Raw genomic sequence first — 13,684 nt, 5'->3', positions numbered from 1 at the left:
AAATGAATTTCAATTACAATGTGCAAGAAGTATGCCGTATTTTTTCTCTGTAAAAAGTCAATGTGCCCAAATAATTTTAAAGACACTTGCAAACAAAACTGAGCAAAGTAGATATTTTAATGCAAAAGAATAATGAAAATCAGAATATAAAAAACAATCTTGCAGTCATGAAAGGAGGATTTTTTTGTGAAAAAACACCCAAGCTGAGAGGAAAAGTAGTTGGAACAATTTCTTCTTTTATATATCTGGCAAAAGTGAAAATGTGGAAGCTTACAGAAGTAAATGCAAATTAGCAGTTTAGAAATGCAGACCAATGATTATGGAAGCCAGCACTCTGAAGAAAAAAAAAATTTCCCGTATGGTTAAATAGTCATGAACCAAGATCTGGGCAATGGCACAGCTCTGGTCCCAAAAGTTCATAATGAATTGTGATGCAGAAGATAAGTAAATCTAATACATATTTCAGAAAGTGATATATTCATCATTTGCTGTGACAACCGAACACTTGTGATTTCCTTTGTAACTATGTAGGTTACTAAACAGCTAAAGTGAAATAAACCACATTTAATTAACTGGATCAGAGAGCTTATACCCAAGGGTTCAGATAGAATTGGCTCAGGAGATGCTGAAGCCCTCCCCTGATTTATTTTTTTTAACTAGATTTTAAAATACTGGAGAAGTTCCAGTGGACTGGGGACAAAAAACATAACATATCAATATTTCAGAAGCATAAAGAGGATAAAACCAGATAAGACTCATCTTAGCCTGAATGTGAAATCATCAAAACCTGTTAAATGCTGCAACAATAAATACTAAAAGGGCAGGTGAACTGATGGCATTGACTTTGATTCTATAGAAGAAGGGTCTTCCCCAAAAATATTTTTTTCATGACATCACAAGCCTGACTGGTGAAGACTGAATTGACGTCATCGTATAGTTGTATTTCTCTTATCCTTTAGATTTCATTCCACATTTTTTAAACAGCGTACAGACTCAATATAACCCATAATACACAGCAAAACCCTACTAACTGACAGTTCACTAAAAAAAATGCAAATGGGGAAATATCATTAACAGAAATGCTTCTAGGCATAACGTTCTCAACCTGATGCTATGCAGTATCTCTATCACTCACCCAGTAAATTTGGAGAAAATGTAAAGAGCTGATGAAGTCATAAATATCAAATGGGGAAGATGAGCTACAGAAAAGCATCTGGGAAGTGCACTCATTTGAACACAGCTTTGTACATGTTGCTTTTATAAATGAAAAATGGATGGCAGGCTGAACTGCAAGAGTAACATAGGAAAGAGCCATGTAGGCAAGAGCAAGGGAATGTTCTGCTATAAGCAAGGGAGTGAGGAATGCTAGCAGCTCTACAAGTCACCTGTAACACCTGTACTGGAATATCATGTCCAATTCTGACATGTCTACTCTCCAAGTAATACACTGAAGCATTAAGAAACAATCAGGGGCCAAATGAATGATTCAGAGTGCCAGACTATGTAAATCCCATTTTCAATGATTGACTGAAAATAAGGTTATGAGATGCTTTCGAATCAAACTGCAAATACCAACTCAAGGAAAGAAATCTATGCTACTGAGGATTTCCTTCTCAATAAAAAATCTCAGAAAGAGTAAAACTTTAAAATTTGGAATGAGTAATTAATGTCAAAGAGAAAGCACACATATTTGACTGAGAACATTATCCCATGGAAGCAATTTACATAAGAACATGAAGTATTTTCCATAAATAGAACCTTTAAATAAAGACTATATGAACAAAACAGAAGTTCTGATGTAGAAGTTTCTCAGTGTGATTGATTTCTTGGCCTCTGTGTGCACATGAGTTCAGTCGATGTATGAGAACAGCACCTTATAATTCTAAAAATCTATGTCTAAGCCACAGATTTTTATTAAAGTTACCCACAAAAGCTGATTTATTACTGACAATGATATGTAGCAGCTCATCTGTACTGCTGAGTGTAACAAATTCAAGACGACAGGAGTTTTGTCAGGTAGACAAAACCTCAGCCAGGGTTAGAAAGCCCAGTGTTAGAAGTTGCAATTTGCATCCTCTCAGACTGCTCATAAAAGCTCTGGTATTATCTAGCAGTAGGTCATCCCCAAAGCTCAAACATCTGCCTTTTCCTTGTAAGCATGTGTAGAGGGGGATTCAGTGACTCTACTAAGCACCTGACTTAAACACCTATGTTACCACAGAGGAGATACATGACAACTTATAATGCCCCTGTTCTTTATCTTTTTGCTCAGAAGTAATGGCAACACAGCTCTCAAATCATCTCCAGCCTCTTTCACTAATCCCAAGCTAAGTAGATGTAGACAGTTCCTGACTGATTACCACCAAAACTGGTTTTAAAGAAAAAGCCCTCCAATGAGGGTGTTACCACAGTATTTCTATGTACCCTGTTCCAGCATTTCATCTCCCTGACTTGTACAAGCTGAGAGTGGTTATTATCTCTCATCCTCATCAGTTAATATTCCAGGCCTTTCATTCTTGTTGCCTTTTTTTTTTTTTTTTTCTGGCTTCCATCCAGTTTGTCTTCATCCTTCCTAGAAGTACTCCAGCTCTGTATGGATGAGTGCTAATTACAGCTGCAGAGTTTTTGATGGGAAACATATTAAGAGTTACAGAAAAATGTGGAGTCTTGAATCCTCAAAAGAAACCTAACATTTCCTGATGTCTGCTAGCAGAAGACACCTAATACTTTGAAGATTGAGGGTACATGAAGTTTGGCCTCAAGAAGCAGTAAAAAAAAACCAACAGTAAAAATATTCCTTTTGCACTCAAGTGTCAGAACTCCATCTGGTCCCAGGAACGACCAGAGTGCAAAGAAGCAACTTATCTATAGAGCAGTTGGCTAAATTGCCTCAGTGATTGAGTAGACCTAATAGCAGCTTACACTATAAAGCATACAATGCATACTAAACTCACCACAAATGTCCAAAAGGTTTGACAAGGCCAGTTCACAAGGTCCTCTGATCATCCCAGCTATAAAATTTTTGAATCTAAAAACTTGAAAATACATGCAAGACAATTATAAGGTCAATATTTGGAACAGTTTTTACATAGACACACAAGATAAACCAGTCTTTTAAGAAGGTAATTGCCACACTGTCACTGTGAGTAGGCAAAAATGTCAAAAAAAAATGTCCAGTTAGTGAGCCTGAGAAACAAAGGGGTTTGCCCTGCATAACTGACAGAACTCATGTTAATTGTTGTGCTTCATGCAGGCAATAAATAAATAATAAATCACTCTTGCACGGACTGAGTAACTGTCAATTGCCTCCTAAGACAAGCACTGTACAACTACAGAAAAAACATGAAAATCAATACCTCTGCACAATCCAGAGCTGGATTCAATACCTGGGATCCCTATTCAACATACAAGTGACATCAGGAAAAGGCAGTCTCTTCCAAGAACAATTTCACAGTACTTGGGCCTGAGAAAGACAACGATTTACTCAGCACTAGTAAAAAATGAGCACTTCTGGATGTAAGAATAAGTATAATTTTAGGCACCAGGGAATTTATGTTGAATAGTACATTGAGAAGTGCTTTCAAAATGGCAGCACTGTTGAGCTGGGTCCCAGCTTTGGGCACAGGTCTGAAGTGTTAGGGGACAGGACATAACGCATCATCCTGTGTAGCCTCCATCTTACCCTGGGCTGAAACAGTGTGGTGAAAATGATTAAAAAGTGTTTGTTTATACCACAGATGTCAAAGAACTTGATATTAGGGAAAATCCATATGTGAAGAACATATTATTGCACTGCTCCAGTTTATCCAGTTTATGTTCCTCCTTTAGCATGTTCTTAATTGTAAGACCGTAAATATACTTCCTACTAAAGCTAAAAATCATTCTAGATTTTAAGCACTGCAATGTCTCAAAACTGTTTGAATTTTCTTCAAATTCTGAAATAAGAAACAAAACAGCTTTAATATTAATGTTTTCAAAAGGATGATGATGACTTTGGAGTTTTCAGTTAAGGAGCTACCTTGAGAAAACAGTAAGCTGCACAGTCTTGACCTTTTAAAATGTTCTCTAATATATCATGTAAAAAAAAGTACAGTATTAAATAAGAAATTTGTTAGCCTTCAGCACAGAGGCAGGTTTATTAGCAAACAACTAAGTGGAACAAAAAATCTATAACCCTGATCTTATTGAAATAATTACAGAATCTTTAATGTCCCAGTAGGCATATACGGAGAATAAGACGGAGCACACAGAAAGAGCACAGTAATGAAAACAGACAGAAATAGGCCATTCATCCTACCTTTTACTTAGTGCACACAAACGACTGTCAAAAGTATAAGACAACACAAAAATGATTACTGACCAAAAAACAGTCAAAATTTCTTTTGTACTATTAACTTTTAGGAATCTGTGGGACAGAACTAAAATCAAAGCTCACATTCCTGACTAGCATATTTTTTTTCATTTTTCTGCGTGTATAATTGGCACTTTTAAAAAAAATCTGTGTAACACTCCAAAGTCAATGTTAAATCTGTTTGAAGAGTATTCACTTAAAATTAGAAGAATCTCATCATTTAACTATTCATAATGTTGCCCATATTATATCCAGTACAGATTTTAAATACACTTTAATAAAGTTTGCAAAATTTAATCAGATGAAGAGAAAACACATAAACACATTCAGATATCACACCACAACCGACAGATCAGATGATCTGGCTAGCTCCAGTAGGCAGAACAATATGGCCAAGCTGGCAATTCTGTAGCAAACTTCTCTTTTGCGTTTTCTTTAGATTTTATTTGGCCTCGACTACAAAATTTAATGGCACAGAGGGACTTTCTCACAAGCCAAAGCAAGAAACACCATGCCTCTGTGCTTCCTTGGAGCAGACTGGAAAGCAAAATCTGGCTCCTCTACCCTCTTCCCTCTGCCCCTGGGATGGGCTGAGAGAGTTGGGGTTGTTCAGCCCAGAGAAGGGAAGGCTCCAGGGAGATCTTCTTGTGGCCTGTAGTGACAGGACAAGGGGCAATGGTTTTAAACTGAAAGAGGGTAAATCTGGACTGGATATAAGGAAGAAATTCTTTACAGTGAGGTTGGTGAGACACTGGAACATCTTGCCCATTTCCAGTTGTAGATGTCCCATCATTAGAAGTGTTCAAGGCCAAGTTAGATGGTGCTTTAAGCAACCTGATCTAGTGAAAGATGTTCCTGTCCATGGGCAGGGGAGTTGGACCAGATGGTCTTTAAAGGTCCCTTCCATCCCAAAGCATTATATGATTCTATGTTTTTATTGTCCCTGTAGCCCCAGTAAGATGTAACTGTTCTGGGTACGGACAGTAACCGCTTCTCTGGAAGACAGTCAAGATCTCAGCCTTTTATTGCTGCTCCCTTTAACATGAACATGGAGGGGGCGTAGAAGCTTTGTACAAGCTGCAAAACATTCACTGAGCTTTTGGTCTAAAGAACAGGAAGCCACCTTCCTCATCCTTCCTTTCTTCCAGGAAAACCAAGATACTATGCAACCCTAAAATAAACTAGTTATTTCCCCTTTCCTGTCTCCCCCTATATGCTAAAATTAGCTTCTTGATTTTCCTTTAATCAAACAATCTCAACAATGCTTTGACATTAACCTATAGTGAGCCTTCTTCACCCACAAAAGGAAATCCGTAAAATTGGTTTTACCAAAGTGAATGGGATAAAGGTAAGTTATGTTTCTAACTTCACTTCCCACTGTGGGTAGCTACTGAAAGCTATTGAAAGCAACTCCCAGTTTACAGAACTCCAGTTCCTAGATGGCATTATTATAGAAATACCTTCCCAACACACAGGGAGAGTAATTACTGTTGTGAAGGAAAAGCTAAATTATATAGAATGCTTCACAGCATAATGCAATTGTGAAAACACTTCAGAAACACTACAATCTTCGATTTACATCTTCCACATTTCATGCATAGTGCTATCTGTTCCCTTCTTTACCCCCCAGTCGGGAGGAAATACTAACAATCTCACACATAAAAGCTGACCAAGAAATATTTTCAGGACAGCTGCCATTCCCTTTACTTTTTCCAGGGAGAAAGGAAGTAAGTCACGTTCTTGTCATAGTGGGAATAAAGAAGTTTTGATTGTGGCATAAGTTAGCAAAGGAAAAGGCTTCATTACACTCTCCTAATTCTACCAGGCTAAGATAACAAACATTGCAGAAATACATTTTAATTGTTCCGCTGCACAGTAAGTAAAGCTGCAACACCTTAAAGATGTGTCTATGCCAAATGCCAGTTTCAAATTCCAGTCCTGATATCTTTAATATTTTAAACTATTTAGGCCTTTTGTTTTTTAAAAAAATATGGAAAGTACTTTACTTTTCAAAATAATTTCAACTCCCTCTACATATTGCAAGTTTCAATAACAACATTTATAGTTGTCTAGAGATTAAGAACTTTTACTTTATACCAAAAAAGAGGGGGGTTTAAGATCATTATGAGCAGGACTAGTGTTCTAAAGGCTTATATCTTCCTGTTCCAGGAACTGCTGTACTTCCTATGAGCTACCAGAGCCGTAATACTTCTCTCATCCTTAAGTACCTGCTGGCCAGTTGTCATTTGTATGGCAGCTCCTTTGCCCTGCTTTAGCTGTGCAGCAGCATTCCAAGGAAGGTATACATCCAACTTTGATTCTGCAGAGCATAAACTGCCCCTCCCTGTAAGGAAGGAATGAGGTAACCAAGTCATACTACACCATGGCATGGGAAGGAGAGGGGGAGAGGTGTTTTTGCTATTTATTGTGAAACGCCAAAGAAAAATTAGCATAAGTTACTTATTTGGAGATGATATGAAAATGCTGAATGGGAAATGAACATTATATTTAACCTAGCTACATGACATCTTAAAATTAACTTTTCTTTATTTATGGTGATACTGCAAATCTTAATGTTCTCTGTAGATGTCTTTAAATTTATGTTAGTGATTGGAACAAATTTTCACTATAAAATTCTATGATACGTTCAGAGCCCTTTACCAGAAATTAGGTACTAATACTACGTGCTATGATTAGATTACAGTATGTATTTGTTCTAAAGATGGTGACTTCATGCATTCTGAAATTTCTTATTACTTACTAACATGATTTTCAAGGTATATTATTCCCCTATTCTGACTACGAGGGCACAAACCAAAACAAATACATAGTGAAATGCTTGAAATTTATTACGCAGCTTCTCAGCTGCTCACAATACTCCTATTAAAAATGCATAACAGTGTTCTTATAAAGGGTCAACACTGCACTTTGATTTAAAAATGAAAATGCTTTACCAAATGTTTTAGACATTTCTCTGTGCTGCATAAGGTAGGCAGAATTTCTGCCCCACTCCTTCATAAAAAATTAGGGATTTGTTTCTATTTGGAAGACAGTCCAGTCTCCAGATATGCACTAACAACAAGGTAAATATTTATACGTTATTATAGGCTTAGCTTACTCTAGTGAGGAAGGTTCTGTTCAAACCTTATGGGGGATGACCATCTGCCAGGGAATGGGAGTTTTTTAAAGTGGTGGCAAATGCTCCACAGAGGCATGGAATAAACCCCTACCTGGTTCCCATGTTACACTCCCTCTCCAGACACAACTGCTCACTCTGCAGACTGCACCATCCATTTCAGGACACACCAGTGACAGTCTGCTTGGTCATTGGCCATTTCTACCCTTTCCGACCTTCCATCCAATGCCCTGCACTTTGCAGGATGTAGGCCTCAAACTACTCAAAATGTAGTGTGCCCTAAAGTCATTGTCACACAACTAATCATATATAGTTTACTAAGTTTCAGTTAGGCCATTGTCCTGTTTCAGCTGGGATAGGGTTAATTTTCCTCTTAGTGGCTGTTACAGTGCTGTGTTTTGGCTCTGATGTGAGAACAATGTTGGTAACACACAGATGTTTTCAGTTTTTGCTGGGTGATTATACTGTCAAGAACTTTTTTGTTCCTTGGGCCCTGCCAGCCAGAGGGCTGGAGGGGCACGGGAAACTGGGAGGGGACACAGCCAGGACAGGTGACCCAAACTGGCCAAAGAGGTATTCCATACCATAGAGTGTCATGCTGAGTATATAAGCTGGGGGAAGAAGGAGGAAGGGGGGGACATCTGGCATTATGGTGTTTGTCTTCCCGAGTAACTATTACACGTGATGGAGCCCTGCTTTCCTGGGGATGGCTGAACACCTGCCTGCCCATGGAAAGTAGCAATGAGTTCCTTATTTTGCTTTGCTTGCATGGGCAGCTTTTGCTTTACCTATTAAATTGTTCTTATCTCAACCCTTGAAATAAGAACGTTTACATTCCTTTCCGATTCTCCTCTCCATCCCTCTGGGTGAGGGGGAGTGAGCGAGCAGCTGTGTGGCACTTGGTTACCGACTGGGGTTAAACCACGATCGCCATCTTCTGCACATCCAAGGCCTCTTTAGAGAGGAGAGCCTCAGAAGTATCATCAGCCAAAATAAATTGTTAGAAGTTATGACTTCGTTCCAAAAGAGACTGAGACTCAATGGATAATTTCTTATCCGGTCAAAACTTGAAGTACTCTAACAGATCTCATTAGTAATATCTCTGCAGAAGAACTGTATGATATCTCTTCACATAATTCTTCTTACAGTAAAACCCCTTAGAGTACTATCACAGCTCATAAGCCATCACCCAAGACAAAGCAGGCAAGAGTTAGTGCAGATACCATTATCCTCTTGAGTTTTTTCTGATTTGCCTCTGACCTGTCTGGTTTCATTTTGTCACTTAACATTGTGATTGCAAGAGTAAATACAATGGAAACCCATCCACTCCTCACAGAAAGTGTAGGTGAAGCCTGAACCTCCACCTCCACCTGTAACTCTGCTGATTTTAGCAGAGCTACACCAGAATTAGACTGGAGGGCTGCCACATGCCATACAGCCGGGCTGGAGCTCACCAAGATGGCAGACTCCAGCTCAGTTCAACTTCATCCAGACAGCATGCAGTGACGTGCCCGCAGCTGCCTCTTCTGCTGGCTGGGCACCCATGCGTCTTCTTCTCCAGTGCAGCTTGATGCTCCCTATGCACCTCCTTTCTCTTCCTCACTTGCTGAACCAGGATGAGGAAAACCACAGTAGTTGCATGGCAGAATCAAGGGCTAAATCTTAATCCCAGAGATCTCATGCACCCTACAGTGTTATTAGGGCAAACTAGGTCAGGCCAAGAATCAGCAACTGACACTCAGAAATTAATCCCAGCCTAGACTGTGGTCTTTACTACCAAACTCTTCAGAGCAGAGACTTGGCCAGAGCGTGCATTTAATCCTTCCTGTGTAACTGCAGCATTCAAGACAAAAGGGTGAGCTCCCCAGACTTGCTCTGAGATGGGGTCAGGACCGGCTCCAGCACACACACAGTTCTGGGAGTTTGGAAGTGTTTACAGATTCCCCCAGTTGAGACACTGTCTATGAGGTCAGGAACCTTTGAGGATCAGGTTCCTAGCCATCAAACATGGCAGCGGAAAACAGCCAATTATTTTGTATTACTTTGGCTCCCAGTACATGCTAAATCAGTCATAAGATCATCTGCAGCCTGTTCTGAGATTTGACAGCTACTACACACTTTCAAGTTGATTGCTACCAATTTGGAGCCTCTCAGAAACAAACATGGACAACCTGCAGATAGAAAGATTCACACATTTGGTAGAAGTGCCTTCAAAGCTAAAGATTGAAAAAATAGTGCTAGCATTAAAATGCTGTAAAAATGTACTATGGAATAAAAAAACCCATAGAAATATTGTTTGACAAATTATAGCTCAAATTCTGAAAGAAAAGAGTTGCTGAAGGTATGTAAGCCTATATGTAAATAAATGTGTGTATATAAGTGTATAGATGCAATATGAATGACAGATTGGAGCATCTGATCTACATACCAAAAGATTTTGAGCAGATTGTTAATTTATTTTAAACTGCATAGTAACACTTCTAAAATACACTAATCACAACAGTGTAAATACTCTTTAAGATTGGGGTAACATACATATTTAGCCAATTTCATGTTTTCTGGGATTAAAAATGCAGATATAAAAACTTTTTTTATAATCTGATGTGTTATCATCCATGAAAAAAATTAGAATGGCATCAGGAGATTCAAGCATTCTTGGCAAAAAAATGTTCCCATATGTATTCTTGAAATATGAGATATTTACATTGCATTGTCCAAATGACATGTTATCCTTAAATCAACTCTAGATAATATTTTAATGATGTAATTGTCAACCGTGAAAAAAAAAAAAGATAGTGAGAAATGAGGTTTTGAGGACAAATAGCTTGATCATGGTTAAGGATTGTGCTGCACAACCCTGGTTTAAAGTGACGGCAACACCTCATGGATTTATTTTGTTGGCAGAAAATATATATCCAGCATTATGCAGTTCATTTAAGTCCAGTGGAAACCTTTGTTTTGAGTTTTAGCTTTATTTAAACTTGAAATGCCCCTCTAAATTTTGTGGTAATTAAAAAAGCATTGCTTAATTCCACACGAACTCAGTCCACCTCCTCCTGGTAAAAGCTCTGCTTCTCTCTAAAGATACCTTTTGAGACAGATGATGTTTCATTAATTTCCAGATACTGAAACATACACATAGACCTTCACCCTCATCTTTGATACCATATGCTCTTTCCTCTAAGACTTTCCATGCTAAGTCTCCACTCTGTTGCTTAAAAAAGTCTGAGAAAAACTGCTCTGAGTGCTGGAACCTCAGGCCTCAAGTGTCTAAAATGATACTTGCACAGATTTCAGAACAGAGATCCAAATGAGGAAATGCCTATTCAGTTCATGCCTAACAATGAGAGATCTTAGGTGTCTTTTTATTTTCTGTTAATAGCTTATTGCCCAGATGTCTGGTGATTCATCTCTGAACACACCCAGAGGTTCTTAACTTTTATAAAGGAGAATAGTTAATCTGATAATTCATGTGTAGCTCCAAGAATTCAAAAATCAACAGTCCCTCTGCCTAACACATTTTACCATTTCACTTTTTTCATGGATTAAGCCAAGCACAATTTTTGTAATAGCGAAAAACACTACTAAGCTGTCATTTCTATTAGCTTATGAGTCATTAAGGACCATCTGTTTTGGATAGGAGATAGGAGCTTACTATACTACTCAGTTACACAGAACCAATGATTAAAAAGTCCCATCTTGTCATCTGAACTCCAGGAATTAGTTTTTGCAATCATGTTCTGAAAGAACAGAAATAGCCCAAATAGGAAAAAACTTTTCTGAATGTTGCAGGTTCTGCCTAATTTATGTACCTGCTCCATGGATGGTAGACTAGGGAGAGAAATCTGCAAGACCTTTCACTCTTTCAGGTTCAGCTGGGTCTTGCCTAAGCTTCAAACAGCTCATTCACATCCAAGGTCCAAACACAGCCTGGCTATCACCATGCCTAGTGCTTCCTCCTTGCCAGAGACATCCCTGAGAGCCACATGAAAATGTACAGAAGAGACAGGCCCTGGAAAGCCTGAAATATGAAGCCCAGCTTAAGACATTTCCTTAAACTGAAAATTATTAGGCATAGAATTACAAGTAAAAACATTTGTTAGTAAGACAGGCCCTAATGAAAAACTACTATTCAATTAATGTACTTCACTATACCAAAAATCTTCACCTGAAGTAAAAGATCATTTGAAAGAATTAAAAAAAACCACCAAAGTGGATCACTTGCTTCTATGTAACCATTGATTTGAGAAAGATATCAATAACCACTGTAAAATAAGTATTTGATTTTGAGATAATAACAATGACTACTTGTTTTGTACTTAAAGAAACAAGACTAATGTTCAAATTCTTTGTGGAAATACTTTGATAATCAAATTAGCTTATGGCACAGATATAAAAGATCATTCAAGTTTCAAAGCCAGGCAAATAATCTGTATCAACGATTTGGAACGGTGATTCATATTCATACAATATCTTCAACAAGTAGAGATATTGAACATTGCCATATTTATTTAATTAATCATTTTATATTTTTTACAAGGATTGACTTTTTAATAAGGAAATTAGAACTATATAACAAAAAAGCCTGCTTTTAATAAAAATAAATAATCTAATTATTCATTTTTAAATACACCTATTCTAGGCTTTAATGTTCTCAAATTAACTTAGGAAATGTAACTGAGTGTTGGAAAAGATGGGTACACATATCCCAAGTTTAAACCCCAAAATCTGAGTTAGCCTATTGCAGGGGTCCTCACACTTTTTAACCAGGGGGCCGGCACGTGGATGAAGTGGCAGGCAGTCATCTGCAGCTGCTTGGTTTCCCCCCCAACGCCCGGCGGGGGGGTCTGTAAATACCGGGGGCCAGATTGAGGACCCTGGGGGGCCGTATCCAGCCCGCGGGCTGTAGTTTGAGGACCCCTGGCCTATTGAGTTCCATAAATGATGAAAGTCAGAAACCCAAGAATGAAATTCAGAAAACCAAACATTTTGAGAGAGTAAATCAGAATTAATCTTTCTTGAAGTCCTGTCTACAGTTCAGAAGTCCCACCCATGGAGAAGCATCCAACTTCCTTCTGAGTACATTTAAGGTAATGGTGTGGCTATACCAACTTTTTATATCACATCTTACAGTAGAGCTTTCCAAGTCAGAAGTTGTGATGTACAAAAGGAAATTGGATACGACACCCAAAATGATAAGTATAAACGCAAAATTTTATGTTCCCTTTACTAATGGTTACAGCCCTTTACCAGGAAGGAGTTGCGGGCTCTGGCCCCTGCTCAGGAAGCGCATGTTTATTATGTCTAAAAAGGAATCAATTGATAAAATATGCCTTGTTTCTAAACTCTGAACAGCCTTGAGTAGGAAGAATTTGAGGTTTTCACTGAAATAGCCACTCTTACTGCTACAAGCGGCACAAGAACTGAGCATCTCCCTGTGTGAGTATTTTCAGATGCTAAAGATGCAAAGTGGCTGGGTGGCAATTCAGGGATTCTTAGTGGAAAATTTAGTTCCTTAAACCTCTGCATGACAGTAGGCATAAGCATTGTACAAAACATATAATCTAGCATTTATACACTAGTAATCCCTACCAATAAGCCAAATTAATGCAGTTATTTGAGGTGCGGTGCAAACACTGAAGAAAGTCCTGGGCCTGAAGATCTACAGTGTATAAGAAGACTACAAAGAGCAGGTGCAAATTATCAAATGAGCTGAGGAAGAGCAAATGCCACTAGTGAGAACCACTGATTACAAAAACTAGCTACATATATAATGCATGTGCTCTTTATACATATCTAGGATTTATGATTATAACAATCTGCATCTAACACAAACAAAACCAAGCCATATAAAGTCCTCACCTGAAAAATAATACATAGCTTGGACCATTTTCTCAAACCTAAAACGTACTTCAGTCACCAGATCTACCTCTCCACCCCAAGTACCAGCTCTCAACAAGAAAAGGTGAGACCCAAGGCCAGTTGGGTATAGAGATCACAAACTCAAAGCCCGATCATGTCCACGGAGGAAAGAGAATTTTAGTCAAATATATAATGACTGTACTAATAGCGTTAGCAGAACGCTTGAAAATAAAAGTTTTGGGTTAAGCTTCAAAAAAACGTTTGGTAGGTTGTATTATTATGCAAACGCAAGATATTCCAGTTTTCCCCGTAGCTTCATAAATGATGCATTTGAG

General features: G+C 38.3%; 1 protein-coding gene across 4 annotated transcripts in view; it reads right to left on the bottom strand.

Moving 5' to 3' along the window:
• TOX (thymocyte selection associated high mobility group box) overlaps window positions 1–13,684 on the bottom strand; it is a 224,686-nt gene that overhangs the window by 153,799 nt on the left and 57,203 nt on the right. Inside the window, exon 1 of one of the 4 annotated variants that reach the window (XM_055799776.1) lies at window positions 2,955–3,030. The exons of the other annotated variants lie outside the window; for them this stretch is intronic. The gene's annotated coding sequence lies outside the window, so the exon portion shown is untranslated. Of the gene's footprint in view, window positions 1–2,954; window positions 3,031–13,684 lie in introns of those variants that run through there. 4 annotated transcript variants of the gene reach the window in all.

This window comes from Falco peregrinus, chromosome 3 (genome assembly GCF_023634155.1).
Source record: "Falco peregrinus isolate bFalPer1 chromosome 3, bFalPer1.pri, whole genome shotgun sequence".
Classification (NCBI taxonomy): domain Eukaryota; kingdom Metazoa; phylum Chordata; class Aves; order Falconiformes; family Falconidae; genus Falco; species Falco peregrinus.
Note: the sequence above shows the minus strand (reverse complement) of the source record. Positions and strands in the feature narration are given on the sequence as shown.